The following is a 25,673-nucleotide window of genomic DNA, read 5'->3' as shown; positions in this document are numbered from 1 at the left end:
CTTTTGCTTTGCAGAAGGTGGGAGGCTCTGGATGAGAGCAAACACATGCTGGAAGACCTTCAGCTCAGAGTTGGAGCTGGAAGCCAGGCTGCATACACATCAGGGGAAAACTTAACCAGCTTTTTATTCCGGGTAATGGTCATTCATCTCCAGACAGAGCCTTCTCATTGGGTCAGTGGACAGGATCAGGTGGGTATGAGTGTGAATCACGCAGGTAAAGAGGATCTGAGAGAGGGCTGCAGGGGGGAGGAGCTAACTGGCTGGGTGGTGGGAGGAAGAACAAAGTTTGGGGGGGGGAGGAGAAGGTGGTGGTGGTAAGGGACAATAGTGACAGAGATCGTCTCTGTTCTCTGCAGTTAGCAGCAGGATTCAGGAACCAATGTGCTCAGGGCTGGAGAAGTGGGAAAGGGAGGCTGCAGTGGGTGTGGTCCAACAATGTCAGGAGACGACAGCCAGTCAGAAACTACAAAGACAAACAGAACCCCAAAGCTATGGGCAGCACAGTGACTCTGTGGCTAGTGCTGCTGCCTCACATTGCCAGGGACCTGGGTTTGATTCCAGCCTCTGAGGACTGTCTGTGTGGACTTTGTGCATGGTTTACCTCTGGGTGCTGCGGTTTCTACCCACAGTCCAACAATCTGCAGTTTAGGGTAATAAGCCAGGGGAAGCTGCAGAGCTATATGGTAGGTGAGTTGGTCTGGTGGGAAGCTGTTTGGAAGTTTGGTGTGAATTAAATGGGCCAAATAGCCTGCAGGGATTATATGATTCTGCTGCCATGACCACATGTATATTGAGAAGTGACTGCTGTGGTCCTGGGAAAGGTGGGATTTGTGGTGTCGCTGCCCGCTGTCCATTCTCTCCCTGTCCCCCCAACCCCTGTCCATTTTCTCTCTCTCGACCCCCAGCCATTCTCTTTCCCTTTTTCCCCCCAGCACCTGTTATTTCTTGTGCCTCAAGACTTCTTTGATTGCTGTATCAAGACTTTCTCAGAAAAGAGAGAGAATGGATGTTGATGAGTCTATATGAGAGATGGGGGTGTATGAGAAATGGCTGATCTTTAAAATGAAGAATAGCTAAAATTATATATTCAGAAACATCATTAAAGCATCTTCAATTTTATTAAAAAGCTGCAGACACCTTTCTGAACCTGCATTGAAATATGCGCAGTTAGGCCACAGTTGAATACAGGCTGTAATAGGTGAATGGCATATTCCTAGTCTTGTGATATAGGTTCCAACTATTTAGAACAAGAGTCACAGAGTCAGCAAAGGACTGCTTATGCTCTTCGGTGTCAGCAAAAATCTGCGCATTCTCCTAGATTTCCGCACAAACGGTTTGTGACCTTCTTTTGATGGTCCAATAGAGAGCCCTGGAGAATCGGAAAGAGACTGGACATCCTGCCATTCAGAGCTCCCCATTCTCTGAATGCGGAAGTTGGACAATGAGCTTTGGAAGCTGCTAATCTCTCCCTGAATGATGGTTGAGCTTCACCCCAGACTGCAACTTCATTCCTCTGTCCAACATCTGTGAGGTACAGCACTCTTTTTTCCGTTTCTGGTTTTGCATTCTGGGCTTCAATTGTTGACTTACAGCAAGTGAAAGGAAAGGGAGTGAATCCAGGGAGGGGACGGACTACGGAAACGTTGGTCCAGATCTGTTCTCAGTTGGCAAACACATGGCAATTGCATTACCACAATGTGGTAATTTCGCCTTTACTGTGGAATAAAAAGCAGAAAGGAGTTGCATTGTTAAAAGTGACACATTGGGATGCAGATGCTAGAGGTTAAGAGTCAAAGTGTGGCGCTGGAAAAGCACAGCAGGTCAGACAGTATCCGAGGAACAGGAGAGTCAACATTTCCAACATGAGCCCTTCATCAGGAATGATGTGTGGATGTTCAAAGGGCCTTCTACAGGCCGCCAACTTACGGAACGTTTCAGAGAACACCTCTGGGACACCCGGACCAACCAACCCAACCACCCTGTGACTCAACACTTCAACTCCCCCTCCCACTCCACCAAGGACATGCAGGTCCTTGGACTCCTCCATCGCCAAACCATTGCAACACGACAGCTGGAGGAAGAGCGCCTCATCTTCCACCTAGGAACACTCCAACCACAAGGGATGAATTCAGATTTCTCCAGTTTCCTCATTTCCCCTCCCTCCACCTTGTCTCAGTCCCAACCCTCGAACTCCGCACCACCTTCCTAACCTGCAATCTTCTTCCTGACCTCTCCACCCCCACCCCCACTCCGGCCTATCACCCTCACCTTAACCTCCTTCCACCTATCGCATTTCCAATGCCCCTCCTCCAAGTCCCTCCTCCCTACTTTTTATCTTAGCCTGCTTGGCACACTCTCCTCATTCCTGAAGAAGGGCTCATGCCCGAAACAGCGATTCTCCTGTTCCTAGGATGCTACCTGACCTGCTGCGCTTTTCCAGCAACACATTTTCAGCTCAGCGTCCTTCTACACTAGTCAATGCCAATTGTCAGACAAGTGAAACAAGCAATCAGCAAGGCAAGTGATATATTAGCAAGAGGAATTGAGTTCAGAAGTGAGGATGTCTTCCTGCAGTTGTGAAGGGTCATTGAATATATTCAAGGCTGAATTCATCTGATTTTTGAACAAAGTGGATGGTGATGGGGAAATTAAAAAAAATGTTTTTAAGACCAGTACAGAATAGTTACAAAGTAATACAGCACAGAAACAGACCCTTCAGTCCAACTAGTCCATGCTGACTATATTCACAAACTAAACTAGTCCCATCTAGTTTGACCTATATCCCTCCAAACCTTTCCTATTAATGTACTTATCCAAATGTCTTAAATGTTGACAGTTCCTGCATCCACCATTTCCTCAGGACATTGAAAGTGATTCCACACTTAAACCAAAAGAAAAAGGTGCTCTTCATGTCTTTTTTTTTTAATCTTTCTCCTCTCACCTTAAAAATGTACTTCCTAATCTTGAAATAAACCACCCGAAATAAACAGCATCTGCCATGCACATCAATATCCCTTCTTGACTTTATAAACTAAGGTCACCTCTCAACCTCTTGTGCTGCAGTGAAAAGTGTCCCAGCATATCCACCTCGATGTAGGTATATTCATATCCAGTTATGATCTGTTCAATGCTGGTGCAGGCCCGAAAGACCAAATGGCCTATTCCTGCTCCCAATTCTCACCCTCATGAGTCTAAGGACAGCAAGAGACCATAAAACATTGGAGCACAAAATTAGGCTATTCAGCCCATCAGGTATCTTCATACCATTCAATCGTGGCGGATAAGTTTCTCAATCCCATTCTCCCGCTTTCTCCCCGTAACTCTCGATCCCCTTGATACTCAAGAGCCTATCTATCTCAGTCTTAAATATCCTCAGCGACCTGGCCTGCACAGCCTTCTGTGGCAATGAATTCAATAGATTCGCCACTCTCTGGTTGAAAGGTTCCTCCTTATGTCGGTTCTAAAAGGTCTTCCCTTTACTCAAAGGCTGTGGCCTCGGTTTCTAGCCTCTTCTGTCAGTGGAAACATCTTCCCAACATCCACTCTGCCCAGGCCGTTCAGTGTTCGGTATGTTTCAATTAGATCTACCCTTTGTGGGGGCCTGTGTTATGGACTAAACCAGACCATGCAAAACATTCTTAAGCAGGCAGACCCACACTATAACTTTGCAATTTGTTTCAGTAAGTGTACAGTAAAAATTACCTGGAGTAAGTTAGCTTGGTTGATTACTAGATTTTAAAACAGACAACAATTATTCACAAAATTACACAATTAAAACACAAAGATCAGAATAAAGAACCCCTACAGAACTCAGCCTATCCAACTAGACTTAATTATGCTGTTCGAATATATACAACAGTCCCAATAAGCAAACTCAATTTGAAAACCAGTATAAATAGAACACATACTTACAGATTGAAGTTGAGAGGCAGAAAAGAGAGACAGAGTTTCCACACAGCTCCCTGAACTTCCAACCAGTTCGAGAGCTGACTACGTCCCTTTTTTTATACAGGTCACTTCTAAAATATGACCACGTTGGCCTGAAATCTCATCAATTTACATATAAACAAAAGACCTCTTAAAATCCTTTTCATCTCTGTACCAAACCAGACTGCTCGGAGATTGACCCAGTTTATTACCCCTCTGGGAAAAAAAGTCAAAGACACAGTCTCCTTGAGCCAAGGAACATCTTTTAGGAAAAAAAGGTACTAGCTTTGTGACACCTGTTAATCAGCAAGAACCAGACACTTCAGGAGGAGGTACAGCAGGGATTAGGTTCAACAAAGTGAGAATGGAGGGAGTGAGAGGATATGGGGCCTCTGGAAGGTAGGATAAAATGGCTGAAGGAGCTGCACAAGATGGCTTCTGCATTGCTACGTGACGAGCTGCTGCTTGTGTCTGTAGCTGTATAAACAACTAACTACTAAAACCACTAGAATGCAGAAGTAGACCAATGAGAAAGTACTAACCACACTCTGCAAGCTGCAAGTCCTTTGTATCTCAAGATAAAGATGACCTAACCTTTATGACTTAACTCGTTTACCAATTATCATAAGAGTCATAGAGATGTACAGCATGGAAACAGACCCTTCAGTCCAACCCGTCCAGATATCTCAACACAATAGAGTCCCACCTACCAGCACCCAGCCCATATCCCTCCAAACCCTTCCTATTCATCCAAATGCCTTTTAAATGTTACAATTATATCAGCCTCCACCGCATTCTCTGGCAGTTCATTTCATACACGTACCACCCTCTGTGTGAAAAAGTTGCCCTTTAGGTCTCTTTTATATCTTTCCCCTCTCACCCTAAACATATGCCCTCTAGTTCTGGACTCCCCGACCCCAGGGAAAAGACTTAGTCTATTTACCCTATCCATGCCCCTCATAATTTTGTAAACCTCTATAAGGTCACCCCTCAATCTCTGACGCTGCAGGGAAAACAGCCCCAACCTGTTCAGCCTCTCCCATAGCTCAAATCCTCCAACTTTGGCAACATGCTTGTAAATCTTTTCTGAACCCTTTCAAGTTTCACAACATCTTCCCGATAGGAAGGAGACCAGAATTGCATGCAATATACCAACAATGGCCGAACCAATGTCCTATACAGCCGCAACATGACCTTGGAGTTTGGAACCTGAAACAGCCTGGAAAGAGGAATTCACGGCATGAAGTTGCTATACAGTCACTCACTTGTAGCTGAAGCTTTGGCCATGGAGAAACCTGAGGAATCCTGCCCCATGAAGAAACCATGGAAGTGTGGCAACTGCGGGAAAGGCTGTTCCTCTGCACAGAGTGCAGGAAGGCCTATACAAGTTATTCATTCTGCTGAGGCACCAGTGGGTCCATGCCAGGGAGAGGCCTTCAGCTGCCCAGAGTGCAGTAAGAGCTTTACCCATGCCTGTGCCCTGCCGACCCACAGCAATATGGTTGACTCAACACTGCCCCAGCCGGGCAAATGTGTGGGGAGAAACTGACTTGGATGCAGTGTATGGGATGAAATTGCTGGGTGAGGCAATACCTCCTCCGGGTTACGGCTGTACCAAGGATGCAATTACAAAGGGACAACTCGGTGGTGACCAATAGTAAAGAAAGTGGAGTGGGGAGTGTGTGAGCTTTGACCTTGAGCTATCTTTTATGTGTCTTTTTGTTGAGGAGATCTGAAGCTGTAACAAAGTTGGGTCGCATTGAAGGTGACCTGAACTTATCGCCGGGCTCAGACTCTCATTGAAAGCTTTGAACTCCAAGAGGTTTTGTTTTAAAGCTGATCCTTTCTTTCAGCCTCCTGCACTGAATTTCCAATGTCATGTATCAGCAGGAGCAGTGAATGAGTATCTAGTTTTGTTTGAAATTGTAAGTTTTTCAGGAGTGCAGAGTGCTTCGCTTCATCAGCATTGTAATGTTTCCTGGCAGCACCAGGAGGTGTGGGCTGTGTTCACTAGAATTGTGGTGGAGGTGCCGGTATTGGACTGCGGTGGGTAAAGTTAAAAATCACACAACACCAGGTTACAGTCCAACAGGTTTATTTGGAAGCACTAGCTTTTGGAGCGCTGCTCCTTCATCGGGGAGTTGTGGTGCACGATCATAAGACTGAGATTTTATAGAAAAAGATCAGTGTCATGCAACTGATAGGATATATTGAACAACCCTAGGTTGCTATTCAGTCTTTCCTCTTTTAGAACGGGTTGCAGGTTTCAGTTCATTAATATGTAAATCCCAGAACATAGAGTCACAGAGATGTACAGCATGAAAACAGACCCTTCGGTCCAACTTGTCCATGCCAACCAGATATCCTAACCCAATCTAGTCCCACGTGCCAGCACCTGGCCCATATCCCACCAAACCCTTCCTATTCATATACCCATCCAAATGCCTCTTAAATGCCCTACCAATGTCCTGTACAGCCACAACATGACCCCCCAACTCCTGTACTGAATACTCTGACCAATAAAAGAAAGCATACCAAACACCCTCTTCACTATCCTATCTACCTGCAACTCCACTTTCAAGGAGCTATGAACCTGCACTCCGAGGTCTCTTTGTTTAACAACACTCCCTAGGACCTTACCATTAAGTGTTTAAATCAGAGTGGCACTGGAAAAGCACAGCAGGTCAGGTAGCATCCGAGGAACAGGTAAATCAACATTTCGGGCAAAATCCCTTCATCAGGAATAGAGCTTTATTCCTGACGAAGGGCTTTTGTCTGAAACATCAATTTTCCTGCACCTCGGATGCAGCCTGACTTGCTGTGCTTTTCCAGCACCACTCTGATCGAAACTCTGGTTTCCAGCATCTGCAGTCCTCATTTTGCCTCGTTGATCCTTACCATGAAGTGAAAAAATCCTGCTAAGATTTGCTTTCCCAAAATGCAGCACCTCACTTTTATCTGAATTAAACTACATCTGCCACTTCTCAGCCCATTGGCCCATGTGGTCAAGATCCTGTTGTAATCTGAGGTAACTCTCTTCGCTGTTCACTACCCCTCCAACTTTGGTGTCATCTGCAAACTTACTAACTGTTCCTCTTATGCTTACATCCAAAATCATTTAGGTAAATGACAAAAAGTAGAGGACCCAGCACTGATCCTTGTGACACTCCACTGGTCACAGGCCTCCAGCCTGAAAAACAATCCTCCACCACCACCCTCCGTCTTCTACCTTTGGAGCCAGTTCTGTATCCAAATGGCTAGTTCTACCTGTATTCCGTGAGATCTAACCTTGCTAATCAGTCTCCCATGGGCAACCTTGTCGAACGCCTTACTGAAGTCCACATACATCACATCTACCACTCTTCCCTCATCAATCCTCTTTGTTACTTCCTCAAAAAACTCAATCTGACTATCCCTAATCAGTCGTTGCCTTTCCAAATACATGTACATACTGTCCCTCAGGATTCCCTCCAACAACTTCGGCTCACTGGTCTCTAGTTTGCTGGCTTGTCCTTACCACCCTTCTTAAACAGTGGCAACACGTTACCCAACCTCCAGTCTTCCGGCACCTCACCTGTTGACGATCAATGATACAAATATCTCAGCAAGAGGCCCAACAATCACTTCTCGAGCTTCTCACAGAGTTCTAGGGTACACCTGATCAGGTCCTGGGAATTTATCCACTTTTAGGTGGTTTCAAGACATGCAGCATTTCCTCCTCTGTAATATGGACATTTTGCAAGATGTCACCATCTATTTCCCTACAATCTATATCTTCCATATCCTTTTCCACAGTAAATACTGATGGCTATCTCATGTCCACTTTTTGCCCTCCTGATTTCCCTCTTAAGTATACTTCTACTTCTTTTATACTCTAAGGATTCACTATACATAACATATGCTTCCTTTTTCTTAACCAAACCCTCAATTTCTTTCGTCATCCAGCATTCCTTATACCTACCAGCCTTTCCTTTTACCCTAACAGGAATATACTCTCTCTGGATTCTCATTATCTCATTTCTGAAGGCTTCCCATTTTCCAGCCGTCCCTTTACCTGCGAACATATGTCCCCAATCAGCTTTCAAAAGTTCTTGCCGAATACCGTCACAATTGGCCTTTCTCCAATTTACAATCTGGTCAATCCTTTTCCATCATTATTTTAAATCTAATAGAATTATGGTCGCTGGCTCCAAAGTGCTCCCCCACTGACACCCCAGTTACCTGCCCTGCCTTATTTCCCAAGAGTAAGTTAAGATTTGCACCTGCTCTAGTTGGTACATCCGCATACCGAATCAGAAAATTGTCTTGTACACACTTGACAAATTCCTCTCCATCTAAACATTTAACACTATGGCAGTCCCAGTCTATGTTTGGAAAGTTAAAATCCCCTATCATTACCACCCTATTTTTCTTCCAGATAGCAGAAATCTCCTTACAAGTTTGTTTCTCAATTTCCCTCTGACTATTAGGGGGTCTATGATACAATCCCAATAAGGTTATCATCCCTTTCTTATTTCTCAGTTCCACCCAAATAACTTCCCTAGATGTATTTCCGGTGATATCCTCCCTCAGCACAGCTGTAATGCTATCCCTTATCAAAAATGCCACCCCACCCCCTCCTCTCTTGCCTCCCTTTCTATTCTTCCTGTAGCACTTGTACCCTGGAACATGAAGCTGCTGGTCCTGCCCATCCCTGAGCCACGTTTCTGTAATTGCTATGATATTCCAGTCCCATGTTCCTAACCATGCCCTGAGTTCATCTGCGTTCCCTGTTAGGCCCCTTGAATTGAAATAAATGCAGTTTAACTTATTAGTCCTACCTTGTCCCTGCCTGCCCTGACTGTTTGACTCGCTTCTCTTTTAAGTCACGTTCTCGAGATGACTTAAGGTTTTATTTTAAAAAAAAGGGTGGCATCTCAGCTCAAACAATGCATGAAAAGTGTGATGTTCGAGTCTGTCAGTATCCCAATCTTGAATCAGACTGGTTCTTTTTCCAAAATAGGAATTTATAAAATGTTACATGGATTGACTGCCTGCAAATTGTGTGCTGTTTGAGCCAAATTGAATGAATCTGCAAATATAACTGCCAATACAAAGTAATCTCATAGAGTTAAGTGTGTGTGTCCATGCATGCATGAGAGAGTCTGATTGTGTGCATGTGGGTTTGTGTGGAGAGTGCATGTAAGCATGTGCGCATGCTTGGTAAAGTGTGTGTGGTGGAGTGTTGGTGTGTGTGTGTGTGTGTGTGTGTGCTATGAATAAAAGCGAGGGATTGTGTTTTGCTAAAACAAGGGCAGGCAGGACTTGTACAGTTAATGGTAGGTTTTTGGGTCATGTTGTAAAACAGAGAGACATGGGGGAGTAGGAGTTCAGGTACACAGTTCTTTGAAAGTTGCATCACTGGTAGGTAGGGTGGTTAAGAAGGCATTTAGCACAAATGCCTTCATTGTTCATGCTGTTGAGTTTCTGAGTTGAGACATCATGTTGAGGTTATACAGAATGTTGGTGAGGCCATTTTAGAGTACTGAGTACAGTTCTGGTGACCCTGTAATAGGAAGAACTCTATTAGAGGGGGTTTGGTAAAGATTTACCAGAACGTCACCAGGACTGGAGGGTTTGAGTTATAAGGAGAGGGTGGAGCACAGGAGGTTGAGGGGTGACCTCATTGAGATTTATAAAATCTGAGGAGTGGAGGTAAGGATTATAGCAAAGGGCTGTTCCTTAGCATCGGGGTGCTCAAAACGGTGGGGTGGGGGCGCATATTGTTCTAATGAGAGAGGGAGAGAGATTTAAAAGGAACCTGAAGGGCAACGTTTTGACTGAGTGTTGTTTGCATGTGGAATGAACTTGCTGAGGATGTGGTAGATGCAGGTACAGCTACAACATTTAAACGACATTTAGATGGGTACATGAAGAGAAAGGTTGAGAGGGATATGGGCAAATGCAGGCAAATGGGACTAGTTTAATTTGGGAATCCTGGTCGGTATGAAGGGGTTGGACCGTGCTATATACCTCTATGAACCAGAAGTGATCTTATTCAAACCAGTAGAATTCTGAAAGGGGCTTGACAGGATAGATGCAGATAAAATTCTCCTTTGTTGGGGGCGTCATAGAATCCTGACAACGTGGAAGCAGGTCATTCGGCCCATCTATTCCATTCTGGCCCTCTATATTGCATCCCACCCATACCTACCCCCTTACTCCGTATTTCCCATGGCTAATCCATCCTAACTTGCACATCCCTGGCAATAGGACTCAGCTGGAGAGGTTCTCACACAATGTCGAAGGCATCTTGAAACCCATCATTCAGGGAACCCCTAGCTTTTGTCACGACACTACAGATTTCTTACAGAAACTCAGCACCCATGGACCAGTACTCTCATAATGTCGGCATCACGGCAACAGCCTCATTACTCAATGCCAATCTCTGACCACCGTCCTACAACTCATCCACTTTATCCTCGATCACAACATCTTCACCTTTGACAACCAGTTCTTCAGACACATGGAACAGCCATGGGACCAAATTTGCACCCCAATATGCCAACATTTTTACGCACAGGTTCGAACAAGACGACTTCTCTACGCAGGACCTCCAACCAACACTATACACCAGGTACATTGACGACACTTTCTTCTTCTGGACGCATGGAGAGGAGTCACGGAAAAAGCTATACAGTGATATCAACATGTTCCATCCCACCATCAAACTCATTTTGGACTATTCTCTATCTGTCTCATTCTTGGACACCTGCATCTCCATCAAGGATGGACAGCAACTCAGCACCACACACAACCTCAAACCCACACATAACCTCACAATGCTACACTTCTCCAGCTTCCACCCAAAACAGCCATCCCCTTATGGACAAGCCCTACGCATACACAGGATCTGTTCAGATGAGGAGGAACGTGACGGGCACTTAGAAGTATTCAGGGATGCTCAACTCATTGACCGCCGGTTCCAACATGCCATGGTGAACCATGGGAAATGCAGGGTTATAGTTTCATAGTAATAGAAGCAAGAGTAGGCCATTTGGCTCACCCAGTCCACTCCGCCATTTATTAAGATCATGGCTGATTTATCCATCGTCTCAGCTCCTCCTCCCTGCATTGTACCAACTACCCTTAAGTCCCTGACCATGCAAAACCCATCCAACCGTGTCTTCAATATACTTAATGAAGCTGCCTCTACTGCTTCCACAGGCAAAGAATTCCATAGATTCATGACTCTCTGGGAATAGTGGTTCCTCCTAATGTCTGTCCTAAATCTACTCCCCCTAATCTTGAGACCTGGTCTCATCCACCAGCAGAAATGTGTGGATAGGGTAGGGCTGCATTCCACAGTGCAATGAATTCCCATCTCCCACCAAAATCCCGGATGTACTCAGTTGCAGTCTCACAATTGAAAGATTTTACTGTAACTTCTTCTGCTCCCACTAAGGGCAAAAAAGTCCATTCTTCATAACCACATTTCTGGTTTCACCGAAGACGATTAGAATCATATAGCATGGAATCAGACCCTTCCGTCCAACCCGTCCGTACCGACCAGATATCCTAATTAATCTCGTCTCATTTGCTAGCATTTAGGCCACATCCCTCTAAACCCTTCCTATTCATGTACTCAGCCAGATGCCTTTTAAAATGTTGTAATTGTACCAGCCTCCTCCACTTCCTCTGTTAGTTTGTTCCATACATACACCACCCTCTGCATGAAAAAAATGCCTCTCAGGTCCCTTTCCTCACCCACCTTAAACCTATGCCACTCTTGTTCTGGACTCCCCTACCCTGGGAACAAACCCTATTCACCCTATCCATGCCCCTTAGAAACTTCTAAGGTCACCTCAGCCTTGAATACTCCAGGGAAAACATTGCTGGCCTACTCAGCCTCTCCCTGTAGCTCAAACTCACCAACTCTGGCAACAGCCTTGTAACTCTTTTCAAAACCCTTTCAAAGTTTCACAACATCTTTCCTATAGTAGAGAGACCAGAACTGTATACAGTATTCCAGATCTCCTGTACTGCCTCAACATAACCTCCCAACTCCTATACTCAATCCACTGACCAATAAAGGAAAGCATACCAAACACTTTCTTCACTACCATTTCTACTTGTGACTCCACTTTCAAGGAAAGGAACCTACACTCCCTGTCTCTTGGTTCAGGAACACTCCCCAGGACCTGACCATTTAGTGTATAAGTGTATAAGTCCTGTCCCAATTTGCCTTTCCAAAATGCAACACCTCACATTTCTCTAAATTAAACTCCATCTACCATTCCTCGGCCCATTGGCCTATCTGATAAATTATAATTCATAATGAACTCTCTTTCCTCTCTTATTCCTGAGAAGCTGAAAATCTCCATCCCACACACTCTCCCTCCATTTTTACTTTGCTGAACCTCATCCTGAAGGGTCTGGATCATTCCGATGAACAGGTCCACACTCAGGGGGATCTAATTGAAACATATAGAATACTGAACAGCCTGGCCAAGGGTGGACATTGGGAAGATGTTTCCACTGGTAGGAGAGACTAGGACTCGATGGCACAGCCTTCGAGTAAAGGGAAAACCTTTCAGAATAGAGGCAAGGAGAAACTTCATCAGCCAGAGAGCAGTGAATCTATGGAATTCATTGCCACAGAAGGCTGTGGAGGACAAGTCACTGAGAAAATTTAAGACTTGAGTATCAAGGAGATTGAGCGTTACAGGGAGAAAGTGGAAGAATGGGTTTGACAAAACTCATCAGCCATGATAAAATGATGGAGCAGAGCTGATGGGCAGAATAGCATTATTTCTGCTCCTATGTCTTGTGGTCTGTTGATGTCCTGGACACAGTGTCAGAATTGGGAGCAGGAGTAGGCCATTTGGTCTTTCGAGCTTGGACCAGCATTGAACAGATCATAACTGGATATGAATCTACTTCCATTTCGGTGGATAGGCTGAGACGTTTTCACTGGAAGTAAGTGAGGGCTGCAGATGCTGGAGGTCAGAGTCCAGAGTGCGGTGCTAGAAAGTTACAGGTCAGGCAGCATCTGAAAAGCAGGAAAATCGACGGTTCAGGCATATGTCCTTCATCAGAGCTTATGCCCAAAACGTAGATTTTCCTGCTGCTCGGATGTTGCCTGACCAGCTGTATTTTTCCAGCACCACACTCGTTTTCACTGGACCACAGGAGATTGAGAAGTGACCTTATAGAGGTTTACAAAATCATGAAGGGGATAGATAAGATGAAAGGCAGGGGCCTTTCCCTGGGTGGGGGTTTCAAGATTAGAGAGCAATTTTGAAGGAGAGAGGACAAAGGTTTAAAAAGTCATGAGGGGCATGATTTTTTTTTTAAACAGAGTGGTTTGTGTGGAATGAATGTCCAGAGGAAGTGGTGGATGCAGGTACAGTTACAATGTTTAAAAGGCATTTGGATAAGTACATGAATAGGAAAGGTTCTGAGGGATATGGGCCAATCTAGGTGAGACTAGTTTAGTTTCAGTACATAGTCAGCATGGAGTAGTTGGACTGAAGGGTCTGTTTCTGTGTTGTATGACTAACTGTTCTGTACTGATCTTAAAACCATTTTCTGCTTTCCCCCCATAAACATCCACTTCTTTGTTGTTCAAAGATCAAGTGAACCTAGCCTTGAATACATTCAATGAGCCCCTAACTGCAGGAAGACATCCCCAATTCTGAACTCAGTTCCTCTTGCTAATATACCACTTGCTTTGCTCATTGATTGCTGCACCTGTCTGACAACTGGCGTTCGCTAGACGCTGAGCCCCCTTTGTACATCCATACATCATTCCTGATGAAGGGCTCATGCCCAAAACGTGGATTGTCCTACTCCTCGGATTCTGCCTAACCTGCTGTGCTTTTCCAGCACCACACTTTTCAACTCTGATCTCCAGTATCTGCAGACCTCATCTTCTCCACGTCCCAATATATCACCATTTAAACAATGCACCTCCTTTCTGTTTTTTTTTTCACAGCAAAGGCAATAACTTCAAATTGCGGTACTGTATTTGCCATGTGTTTGCCAAATGTGGTCTTCTCGACATCGGGGAGACCAAACGTAAACTTGGGGAATGGTCCACAGCTGAAGCCGCAGAGTCCGAATGGACCTCCCAGTCACCACCCATTTTAATTCCCCTTCCCGACATAATCACTTTAGGCCTCCTGCATTTCCACAACGAACCAAACTGTAAATTAAAGGAACACCTCATCTTCCGCCTGGGCAGCCAACAGCCCGGAGGCCTCAACACCGCGTTTTCCAATTTCAAATAACCTCCCTTTCCATCACCGACTCCCTTCCCAGTCCTTCCCATTCCACTCTTCCTTACCACCAACCAGATTCCTTCCACCCACTTATCAACCAGGTTGTACCCTCTACCTCTCTCCAGCTATCTCCACTTCACCACCCTGTCCCCAGCACACCCTTGTTCTGCATCCTCCCCTACACCCATCCCCAGTCTGGAACAAGGGTTACACCCGAAACGTCAACTTCTCCACCTCCTGAAGCTACCTGGCTTGCTGCATTCTTCCAGCCTCCTGCCGGTCTATTTCGCCAATTGAGACACAGACCTGGACCAACATTTCCCGAGTCTGCCCCCTCCCTGGATTTGTTCCCTCTCCTTTCAGTTGCTGCATCTCAACAATTAAACCCCAGAATGAAAAATAAATAGAAAAAGGGGTGAGACAAGAGTGTTGTACTCACAGAGGAAGGAAGGTGCAGTCTGGGCTGAAGCTCAATCTTCATTCTGAGAGAGTGGAGCAGCAGCAGCTTCAGAAGGTCATGGTCCAGCTTCTGCTTTCAGACAGTAGGGGAGCTCTGATTGGCAAGAGGACAAGTCACCTTCAGGTTCTCCAGTGTTCCTTATCGGTCCATCAAAAGAAGATCTTGCGCCTTTTCTGCCGACAGCAAGGAACATGCCCAATATTTTGGTGACACCACTGAACACGCGCCCTGCAATATGCTCTGTGGCGATACTAGTGTTACTGACAGATATTAAGTGTCCAAATACCAAGAGGAGAAAAAAGGGTAGAGCCACAATTTTTCTTTCCCACATGGCTTGACATTTTATTGTTTTGGCATTTTGTCTGGCTGCTCAATCTCTTTGTGTTTTCCCCAGTGTAGCGGTAAAGTTCAGAACTAGAGGGCATAGGTTTAGGTTGAGAGCGGAAAGATATAAAAGGTACCTAAGGTGCAACGTTTCCATGCAGAGTGTGGTACGTGTATGGAAGGAGCTGCCGGAGGAAGTTGTGGAGGCTGGTTCAATTACAACATTTAAAAAGGTATCTGGATGGGTATATGAATAGGAAGAGTTTAGAGGGATATGAGCCAAGTGCTGGCAAATGGGACTAGATTAATTTAGGATATCTCGGAGAAAGTGAGGACTGCAGATGGAGATCAGAGTTGAGAGTGTTGGAAAAGCACAGCAGGTCAGGCAGCATCAGAGGAGCAGGAGAATTGACATTTTGGGCATAAGCCCTTCAACAGGAATCTTTTCTGAGGATGTAGAATCTGGGTTGCAGTTCTGGGAAAAGTGAGGCTCTGAGCTTGGGCAGGACTGACTGCAGGTAAAGTCGATGGCTGATAGTGTGCAGTGGAGGATCCAAAAAGAGAATCGTTGGTGAAGGTTTTGGATTTGTAGTGTGTACTGGGTATCCTGTTCAGGTCCAAATTGGGTTGGTCTGAATGTGGTCTGGAGTCCATGTGGGATCAGATGGTTCCATAGCTAAGCAATGAGAAAGGAGATATGGCTGTGGTAGTCAAATTGTTTGAGGACATGGCTGAAGAAATTCTGGGCAGAGGAGAGGACTGGGGGGGGGGGGGGGGGGGGTTACAGTGAGAGAGGGACTCTCAGATCTTTATAGACAGAGGAGTAGAACCTCTTCCAGGGAGGCATCCATGGAAGAGACTTCGCAGTAATGTTGAAATCAACTAGGAGAAAGTGAGGACTGCAGATGCTGGAGATCAGAGGAGAGAGAGTGTAGTGCTGTAAAAGCACAGCAGGTCAGGCAGCACCTGAGGAGGAGAATTGACGTTTCCGGCATAAGCACTTCATTATGATGAAGGGCTTATGCCCGAAACATCGATTCTCCTGCTCCTTGGATGCTGCCTGAGCTGCTGTGTTTATCCAGCACTATACTGTCAACACTAATTTTGGATATCTGGTCAGCATGGACAGGTTGGAGCAAAGGGTCTGTACAACTCTGAGAAGCATACCTTGACAAATTACAAACTAGTGTATGTCCTTGTTAACAAGGCTTAGTACACCACATGCTTTACTAACCATTCTCAACAGGATCCTACCCCTTCAATGACTGAGAAACATATACATGCTGGAGCATAATCTCCTTCACTAGTATTTACATACTACCCTAGGGAATTGCACAAGGAGTAAACAGCGCAGGGATTTTGAAAAAGAGAGGATAAACAGCACAAGGATTAAAAGAATGAGGGTAAAAATCACAAGCCCCAGTAAAAGCAGATGGAACGAGAGTGTAGGGACGGGACGGGACGCACATTCCTTCCCCTCCGTCCCCCCCCCCCAACCTGCCTCACCTTTCACCTCCCGGGCCCAGTACCTTCCAGGTGGCCCCATAGTTGACACAGGGGCCGCCCCACGACCAGTAGAACTCCACCACCCAGGCGGCCGACGAGTTCCCAAACAGGCCCTTAACCCCATCCGCCTCCAGAATGCTCACCGGCTCCTGCCTGCTGTACAGCCGGCCGGTGTGGCCGTGACACAGCAGCTGCGCCAGGAAGGCGGCGGTGCCCAGTGACGGGTGTCTGCCCCGGGCCGCACGGCGCCATTTTCCTAACGGCCGCCTCCCCGCTCGAGCGACTTCTCCTCCCAACCGCCGTCGCCCCCGCGTGACGTCTGCACGGGGGGATGGGCGGGGCCGGGGGAGCCTCACCGTCACCAAGCAACAGCCACCTCGCGCTACAACTGCTCATTCACAAAAACAAACTCTCCTGTCTCGCTCTGCAGCTGCAGGGGGAACACTGCCACGTTTCCAGGAGCCCTGTCTACATTGGGAAAGCTCACGGCTCAATTTAAACAGATATTCCGACATATAACGGAACGGCGTCATATCTAAAGGGGGCAATCTGCATTTTAAAGGGACGTGAACATTTTCAAGGGCTATTTCTGTAAATAAAGAGATTTAATGGACAAGAGCTCGTGGGTCCACAGTTAAAATGCTTTAAACAACCGTTTTTTTATTTCACTGCCTTCCCAGGATACAGAATTGCTCTCATCTGAAATTGTTTGCCCAGAAAAAAAATCCAGCAGGAATATGATTGTGGAGCTATCACTAAAAATGTCTAATTTGGGTCACCCAACGTTATTAATGGAAGAACATTATCTCTTCAAGGTTCGATTTGCCCATCAAAATTCCTTGAATTTAAGGTGTTCCATTGTTGTTTCAATTATGATCCATTAAAAAGCAATATCCAGTCTCATCCGAGTGCAGAACCAACTCAACTGACTGAACAACCGAAACAACTATTCTGTATGAACTTTAGATGTGACATCCTCTCCCTCTCTCTCTGTTGACCCAATGGGATTAACCAGGGCTGGAAGTACCACTCTCAGAATACGATTGTTGATCTATAGTTTGCTTCTGCTGCTGAACATAAGGATTTAAAAGCTGCTAGCCTGATCCTGCACAATGCACAAAAACAGACTGTTCACCCATGTCTGCGCAGAGGATAATTTTCACTTGGAATGGATCACAAAATAACAATTGTTACCAGTCCCACAACTCATGAGTTTCCTATGGACAAAGTTAAAAATCACACAACATCAGATTGGAATCCAACAGTTTTATTTGGAAGCACTAGCTTTCGGAGCGCTGATCCTTCATCAGGTGGTTGTGGAGAATTAGATCGTGATCCCGGAATTTGTAGCAAAAGAGTCCAGTATCATGAAAATGTGATACATTAAACAATTTTAGATTAAATCTTCCATCTTTTAGAATGGGTTTCTGCTCTTAATCCCTGAATTTATTTTTAATTACCTTCTCAAGAATGTTATTTAAATGCAGAGTTTTTCTAATAACAGGTGTGAATTCTGTCTGGGTCCCAATGTTGAGTCAGACTGACATTTTTCTTAGATAAGCTCTGCATTTAAATTACACTCTTGAGAAGGTAATTTATAGATTAGGGTGCAAATTAGGGTGGATTGGCTGTGCTAAATTACCTATAGTACCCAGAGATGTGCAAATTAGGGTGGATGGTCCATGGGAAATATGGAATAAGGGGGTGAATTTGTATTGGCAGGATTATTCTTGCAGATACATTCAATTTTGCTCAAAGAGCACGCAAACTGCAGGCAGTCAATCCATGTAATATTTTATAAATTCCTACTTTGGAAATAGGACCAGTCTGATTCAAGATTGGGATACTGATCGACTCGAACCTCACACCTTTAAAGCATTGTCTGAACTGAGATGTCACCTATTTTTTATAAAACCTTAAGTAATCTCGAGAATGTGATTTAAAAGATTTATATTAATGAACCAAAACCTGCAACCCATTCTAAAAGATGAAAGAGGTAACAGCAATCTAGGCTTGTTCAATATATCCTATCAGTTGCATGACACTGTGATCTTTTGCTATAAAATCTCTGTCTTATTACCCTGCTCCACAGCTACCCGATGAAGGAGCAGCACTCCAAAGCGAGTGCTTCCAAATAAACCTGTTGGACTATAACCTGGTGCTGTGAGATATTTAACTCTATCCACCCCACTCCAATACCAGCCCCTCCATATCGTATCTCGTGAACACAGCCCACACCTCCCGGTGCTGCTATTATACTTTACAATGCCAATGAAATGACTTACTCTGCACATCTGAAAAATTCCCAATTTCTCAAGATACTAGCTTCTCATTCACTGCTCCATTTGATATGCGACATTGGAAACTTAGTGCAGCAGGCTGAAAGAAATGAGCAGCTTTAAAAATTAAAACTCTTGGAGCTCAAAGCTTTCAATGAGAATCTGAGCCCGGCAGTAAGTTCGGGTAACCTTTATTGTGACCCAGCTTTGTTACAGCTTCAGAACCCCCCCGGCAAAAAAGCGTAGAAAAATGAACTGCTTTTTAAACAGTTCAAAGCACACACTCTCCACCCATCCCACCTCACCTTCTTTACTGTTTGTCACCACCAAGCTGTCCCTTTGTAACTGGATCCTTGGTACAGCGTAACTCGAAGGAAGTATTGCCTCACTCAGCAAAAAAAAATTGTCAATTCAGGGTGCAATGCAGCTTCTTGATGAACAACCAGATACGAAATGGTTAACGTCCCCAGGAAGGTGGGAGCAAAATGGAACATCAAGACATTAACACCAACACATTTCAGTCAAACATCTCTGCTCCCAGTAAGGGCAAAACATCCTGAAACTCCAGTCTTCACCATCAGATTTCTGCTTTCACAGAAGACGATTAAAGTCATACAGCACGGAAACAGACCCTTCGGTCCAACTTGTCTGTGCCAAACAGGTATCCTAAATTAATCTAGTCCAATTTGCCTGCATGTGGTCCATATCCCTCTAAATCCTTTCTATTCATGTACCCAACCAGAAGAATTTTAAAATTCCCCTCTCACCTCAAACATATGTCCCTCTAGTTTTGGACTCCCCTACCCTGGGGTAAAGACCTTGGGGATTCACCCTAGCCATGCCGCGTATGAATGTCAACATGGTCACCCCTCAGCCTCCGATGCTCCAGGGAAAATATCCCCAGTGTATTCAGGCTCTCCCTGTAGTTTAAACCCTCCAACTCTGGCAACAGCCTTGTCAATATTTTCTGACCCCTTTCAAAGTTACACAATATCTTTCCAATAACAGGGAGACCAGAAACAAATGCAGTCTTCCAAACATGGCCTGTACAGCTGCAACGTGACCTCCTAACTCCTATACTCAATGCTCTGACCAATAAAGGAAAGCATACCAAATGCTTTCTTCACTATCCTGTCTACAGCGACTCCACCTTCAACGAACTATGAACCTGCACTCCAAGGTCTCTTTGTTCTACAACACCCCTCTGAAGTGTGTCAGTCCTGCCTGCATTGCTTGACCAAAATGCAAACCATGCATTTTCATCTGCCACTCCTTGGCCCTTCAGCCCATCCAATCAATTCTAATTTATAGTGAACTCTTTTTTCCTCTCTCATTCCCTAGAATTTGAAAATCTCCATCCCACATACTCTCCCTCCATTCTCAGTTTGCTCAACCTAATCCCTGCTGTACCACAACCTGCAGGGTCTGGTTCATGCTGGTTAACAGGCCCACACTTGGGGGGAGGGGGGTTCTAATTGAAACATAAACAATACTGAATCCTGAATAGAGTGGACATTGGGAAGATGTTTCCATTGGTTGGAGAGACTAGAACCAGTGGGCACAGCCTTAGAGTGGTATGGTGGTGAGTGGTGAATCTATGGAATTCACTGCCACAGAAGGCTGTGGAGGCCTGTCATTGTGGATATTTAGGACTGAGATGGAGACTTTGAATATCCAGGGGATAGAGGGTTACGGGGACAAAGTGAGAGAATGGGGTTGAGAAACCCATCAGCCATTATTAAATGGTGTAGCAGACCCGATGGGCTGAATGGCCTAATTTCTGCTCCTATGTCCTATGGTCTCTTGCTATCCTGGACACAGTGTGAGAACTGGAATCAGGAGTAAGCTATTTGGTCTTTCAAGCCTGCACCAGCATTCAACAGATCATAACTGGATATGAATCTGCCAACATCTACGTGGATAGGCTGGGACATTTTCACTGGAGCATAGGAGGGTAAGAGGTGACCTTACCGAAGTTTATAAAATCATGAGGGACATAGATGAGGTGACCGCTGTGTATCCTTTCCCTCGGGTGGGGGTTTCAAGATTAGGCAGCAAATTTGAAGGGGTGAGGAGAAAGACTTCAAAAAGGCAGGAAGGGTAACTTTTTTTGGCATACAGTGGTTTGTGTGTGTAATGAATGTCCAGAAGAAGTGGTGGGTGCAGGTACAGTAACAACATTGAAAAGACATTTGAATAAATACATGAATAGGAAAGGTTGGGAGGGGCATGGGCAAAACGCAGGCAGGTGGGACTAGTTTCGTTTGTGAATATAGTCAGCACGGACTAGTTGGATGTATGACTCTAAATGTAACTCTGTAAAATCATTTTCTTGCGTTCACTTATTTGATGTTCAAAAATCAGATGAATGCAGCCTTGGATATATTCAACGACCACCTAACTGGAGGAGAGCATCTGCACTTTACAACAGAATTCCTCTTGGCAAAATACCATTTGCCATGCTGATTGCTTGCTGCGCCTGTCTGACAACTGGTATTGACTGGTGTCGAAGGACGCTGAGGCCCCTTTGTACATCCATACAGCATTCACGATGAAGGGGTCGGGTCCGAAACATCGACTCCCCTGCTCCTTGGATGCTGCCTGACCTACTGTGTTTTCCCAGTGCCACATTTTGACTCGAATCTCCGGCATCTGCAGTTCTCCTTTTCTCCACAACCCAATACATTAACGTTTAAACAATACACCTCCTTTCTGCTTTTTTTCACAACAAAGGCTATAACTTCACATTACGGTATCCATTTGCAAATTGTGGTATTCTCTACATCGGGGAGACCGAGCGTAAACTTGGGAATGGTTCGCCGAGCATTGCAGCCGGGTCCGCAGAGGCTGACCAGACCTCCCCGTCACCACCCATTTTAATTCCCCTTCCCACTCCATTTCTGACATGAACATCTTTGGCCTCCTCCATTGCCACAACAAACTAAACCACAACTTGGAGGAACAACACCCCATCTTCCACCTGGGCAGCCTACAGCCCAGAGGACTCAACACAGAGTTCCCCAATTTCAAATAACTTCACTTCCCATCCCCCGATTACTTTCTCAGCCTCGACCCCTCCTTTGCACTCCTCTCTGCCACCAACCAGATTCCTTCCTCCCATTGACCAATCAGGTCGCACCCTCCACCTGTCTTCACCTATCCCCACTTCACCATCGTGTCCCAAGCACCCCTTTTCTCTGTATCACTCCCTGTACCCAATTCCAGTCCTGAACAAAGGTTACACCAAGATATTGACTCCTCCACCTCCTGATGTTGCCTGGCTTGCTGTGTTCTTGCAGCCTGCTGCCTGTCTATTTTGCCCATTACGACACAGACCTGGACCAACGTTTCCAGAGTCTGCCCCCTCCCGGATTCACTCCCTTTCCTTTCAGTTGTTGCAAGTCAACAATTGAACCCCAGAACGAAAAAGAAATGGAAAAGCGGGTGCAAAAAGAGAGTACCGCACTCACAGATATTGGACAGAGGAAAGAATTTGCAGTCTGGTTAAAGCTCAATCTTCATGCAGAGAGAGAGAGAGAGAGGAAGAACAGCAGCTTCAGCACCTCATGGTCCAATTTCCGCATTCAGTCAATGGGATAGCTCTGATTGGCAGGAAGACCAGTCTCTTTCCGGTCCTCCTGGGCGTCCTATTGGTCCATCAAGAGAAGGTCGCGCGCTGTTTTTTTCCGGACAGCGATGACTATGCCCAGTGTTTTGCTGACACCGGCAGGAATGCGTAATACGTTTTTTGGAGATGGTGTTATTTATACATTTAAATGTCCAAGTGCCAAAAGGGAAAAAAAGGGTACAGCCACAATTGTTTTATTGCTTTTGCATTTTGTCTCGCTGCTCAACTTTTGTACATCTTTTCCCCTTGTTGAGAGAGAGAGAGAGAGAGAGAGAGAGAGAAAGACAGACAGACAGACAGTGTCCCCCAGTGAGCTGACTGTGGGAAGGAGCTTTAACCAGTTACACAGACTGAAGAACTATTACACTATTCGCAGGAGGGAGTGACTGTACACGTTTCCTGAGTGTGATCACAGTTTCACTTGTTCATCAGAAACAGAGAGCCAAAAGGACACCAGAACTGCGGAGAAGTCGTGGGAATGTGGGGACTGGGGGAAGGGATACCATTCCCTGTCAGCACTGGAGATTCATCAGCTCAGTCGCATTGGGAAGAGGCAGTTCTTCAAAACATTACTACAACATTATTTCCCATTGACAAAAATACATTCACGCTGCCTGATTACCTTGAACTTATACAAGTGCCTTGTCATAACATCTTTAATTATACCTTTCGACATTTTCCCTATGACATATGTTAAGGTAAATGGTCTGCAGTTTCCCATTCTCTGTCTCCCTCCTCGAAGAAAAAAGAGTTTACCAATTTAAAGAAACCTTCCCTGAAACTAATGGCGTTTGGAAAATTAAAACCAATGTTTTAACTATTTCACTGGTTAGTGTTTCTTTAAGAGTCTTGGATGAAATCCTTCAGGTACCCAGAACTTGTCAACTTATAGTTCCAACAGTTTAGTCAGTTTCCCTGGTAATTGTAATTTTCTTCAGTTCCTCCCTCCTTTTCAATTCCTGATTTACAGCTAGTTCCAGGGTGTTACTTGTATCCTCTCTAGTGAAGACAGATTCAAGCTCTTTTCAATTCATCTACCATCTCTTTATACTCCGTTATTGAATCTCCAGACTCATTTTCTATGGAACCAACACTTATTTTGTTAACTTTTTTTAAAGAAAGCTGAAGAAACTTTCCAACCTGTTTTTATATTTTTGGCTAACTTTCGAACCCTAATTGCTGTGCTACTGCCTGCATTATTTCAGCTGTTTTGCCCGAGCTGTCAACTCGAGCATCAACCTGTCTGCTTCTTCTATTGAACTGACCTTGATTAAGTGTTGCAAAACACACAAGGACAAGTCTTTCCTCTCCAGAACGTCTTGGTACTTAACATGATAAAATTCACTTTGAAATATTGTTCATTCAAACTTTACCAAGCACATCCTACAGATTCAAAATTCAACAATGAGATGCAGTTTTGTTACAATCATTCAGTTTGAAGAGAAAAATGATTCATTTTGAAGAGAAGTTTGAAAACCCAGTCATTAACTGGAAGAACAACTTTTTTTTTGTTTAAAAATGTGAAAACCTAATCAACAGGAGTAACTTTGCAGAATACTATGTATGGCATTAAATTGTAAATCTAGTTTTCTTTCCTTCCCTGCCATAGTTCCCACAAATCTTTATATGAATCTTGATAGTTCATTCACTTACTGGGAATAGTCCAAGACAATCCTTTCTAGGATTCACTTGAATTCTTCTCAGGATTCCAAGTATATCTGGTAATTTTATGAGGATGCCTCCATTAGCTTTTGGCGAAGTGAACTTTTAGATTTCGTTTGAGACTTCAAGGTTTAGATTGATCAGTTTGAATGTTGGTTGGAAATACCTCTGGTTCCTCATGGCTGTCCGTACTTTTAATCTCACAGCACCTAGTGCGTGAATGACTAAGCTGCTGCTGAACACAAACTGCTTTCTGTCAGCAATGCAAACTGCACGGTGGGTTGTTCTCACCATCTGGAAAAATGAAGGGGCAATCTCAGTCAGGATAGCACAACAACACTTCTTCCTCAGGAGGCTTATGCAATTCAGTGTGTCAATAATGACCCTCACTAACTTTTACAGATGCACTATAGAAAGTGTTCTATCTGGATGTGTAACAACCTAGTCCGGCTACTGCTTTGTCCAGAATGATAAGATACCCAGAAGGTTTTATGCGCATCGCAGACCATCATGGAAGTCAACCTACCATCCATGGTCTCCACCTACACTTCTCTTTGCCGCAGAAATGCTGCCAACCCCCTAATGCTCTCTCACAACTTCAGAAGATACAGAATCTGGAAACACATGCACCAACAGATTCAGAAAGAGCTTCTTCCCTGCCATTGTTAGACTGATGAATGGACTCTCTTTGTACAAATGGAATGATCTGCAGAGAAAGTGGTGGAGGCTTGCACAATTACAATATTTAAAAGGCATCTGGATGGATGGGTGAATGAATTAAGAAAGGTTCACAGAGATATGGGCCAAGTGTTGGTAAATGGGACTAGATTTATCCAGATTAACTGGTCAGCATGAACGAGTTAGACTGAGGGGTCTGTTCCCACGTTAGACATCTCTATGACTCTGTCCAATGCTCACTTACCGTCCCCTTCAATAACAGCATAATTGGAAGTATATGACATAGCTACAACACATAATTACAACAATTAATTATAATCGAATGTGAGAAAACCACGAAGAGCACGTTGAATGTTTAACAACTCAATAACACTAGACAAATCTCTGACCCTTTTCACGTTCCAGTTCTGATAAATGCCATGAGGATCAGAAAGCCTTAAGAGAGGGCGAATCTGAAACCTCTTCGCTTGCATTCACACTATCCGCCGCCAGTTGGTACAAGTGTACAGTGCCTTCCCTCTTCTCTCTCCCTCCCAGAATGAGGAATAGAAAGGGGGAGATATTGCTTTGCTCCCAGATATTGCCCAGAGTTGGGGAGGTCTCAGTCTGAAACTGATCGCACTACTTCCGCGTTGTGACGTCCTCATACGGGGCGGGACGTCCGGAGGGAGCTGGCCGATGACGATCCCGTGTTCCAAGATGGTTCTCTTCTATTGACCACGCGTTATGACATCACACAGGTAAACCGTGAGCCAATTGGAATCCCTGGATGACCGGAAGGAGACTGGTCCGCAGGCCAATCAGAACCGCCGTATTGACTGAATGCGGAAGTTTGACAATGAGCTTCTGAAGCTGATGCTGCTCCTCTCTCCCTGAATGAAGATTGAGCTTCACCTCAGACTGCAACTTCCTTTCTCTGTTCACTATCTGTGAGTACGGCACTTTCT

At 44.9% G+C, this 25,673-nt stretch overlaps 1 long non-coding RNA gene across 4 annotated transcripts; it reads right to left on the bottom strand.

Moving 5' to 3' along the window:
* Nucleotides 1–910: 910 nt before the first annotated feature.
* Nucleotides 911–25,349, bottom strand: LOC122545675 (uncharacterized). 4 transcript variants are annotated; one of them, XR_015751028.1, is made up of 4 exons: nt 25,116–25,349; nt 24,215–24,342; nt 14,629–14,822; nt 911–1,715 (listed from the first exon to the last, which is right to left on the bottom strand). It is a non-coding gene; the product is annotated as an uncharacterized LOC122545675 (long non-coding RNA). The 4 variants fall into 4 exon arrangements; XR_015751026.1 differs by lacking the exons at nt 24,215–24,342; nt 25,116–25,349 and adding an exon at nt 22,229–22,293 and having other exon boundaries at nt 913–1,715; XR_015751027.1 differs by lacking the exons at nt 24,215–24,342; nt 25,116–25,349 and adding an exon at nt 16,623–16,736 and having other exon boundaries at nt 913–1,715.
* Nucleotides 25,350–25,673: the final 324 nt, after the last annotated feature.

The sequence above is a fragment of the Chiloscyllium plagiosum genome, unplaced genomic scaffold (genome assembly GCF_037043375.1).
Source record: "Chiloscyllium plagiosum isolate Xiang-an unplaced genomic scaffold, Cpla_swu_hap1 HiC_scaffold_27, whole genome shotgun sequence".
Taxonomy (NCBI): Eukaryota; Metazoa; Chordata; class Chondrichthyes; order Orectolobiformes; family Hemiscylliidae; genus Chiloscyllium; species Chiloscyllium plagiosum.
Note: the sequence above shows the minus strand (reverse complement) of the source record. Positions and strands in the feature narration are given on the sequence as shown.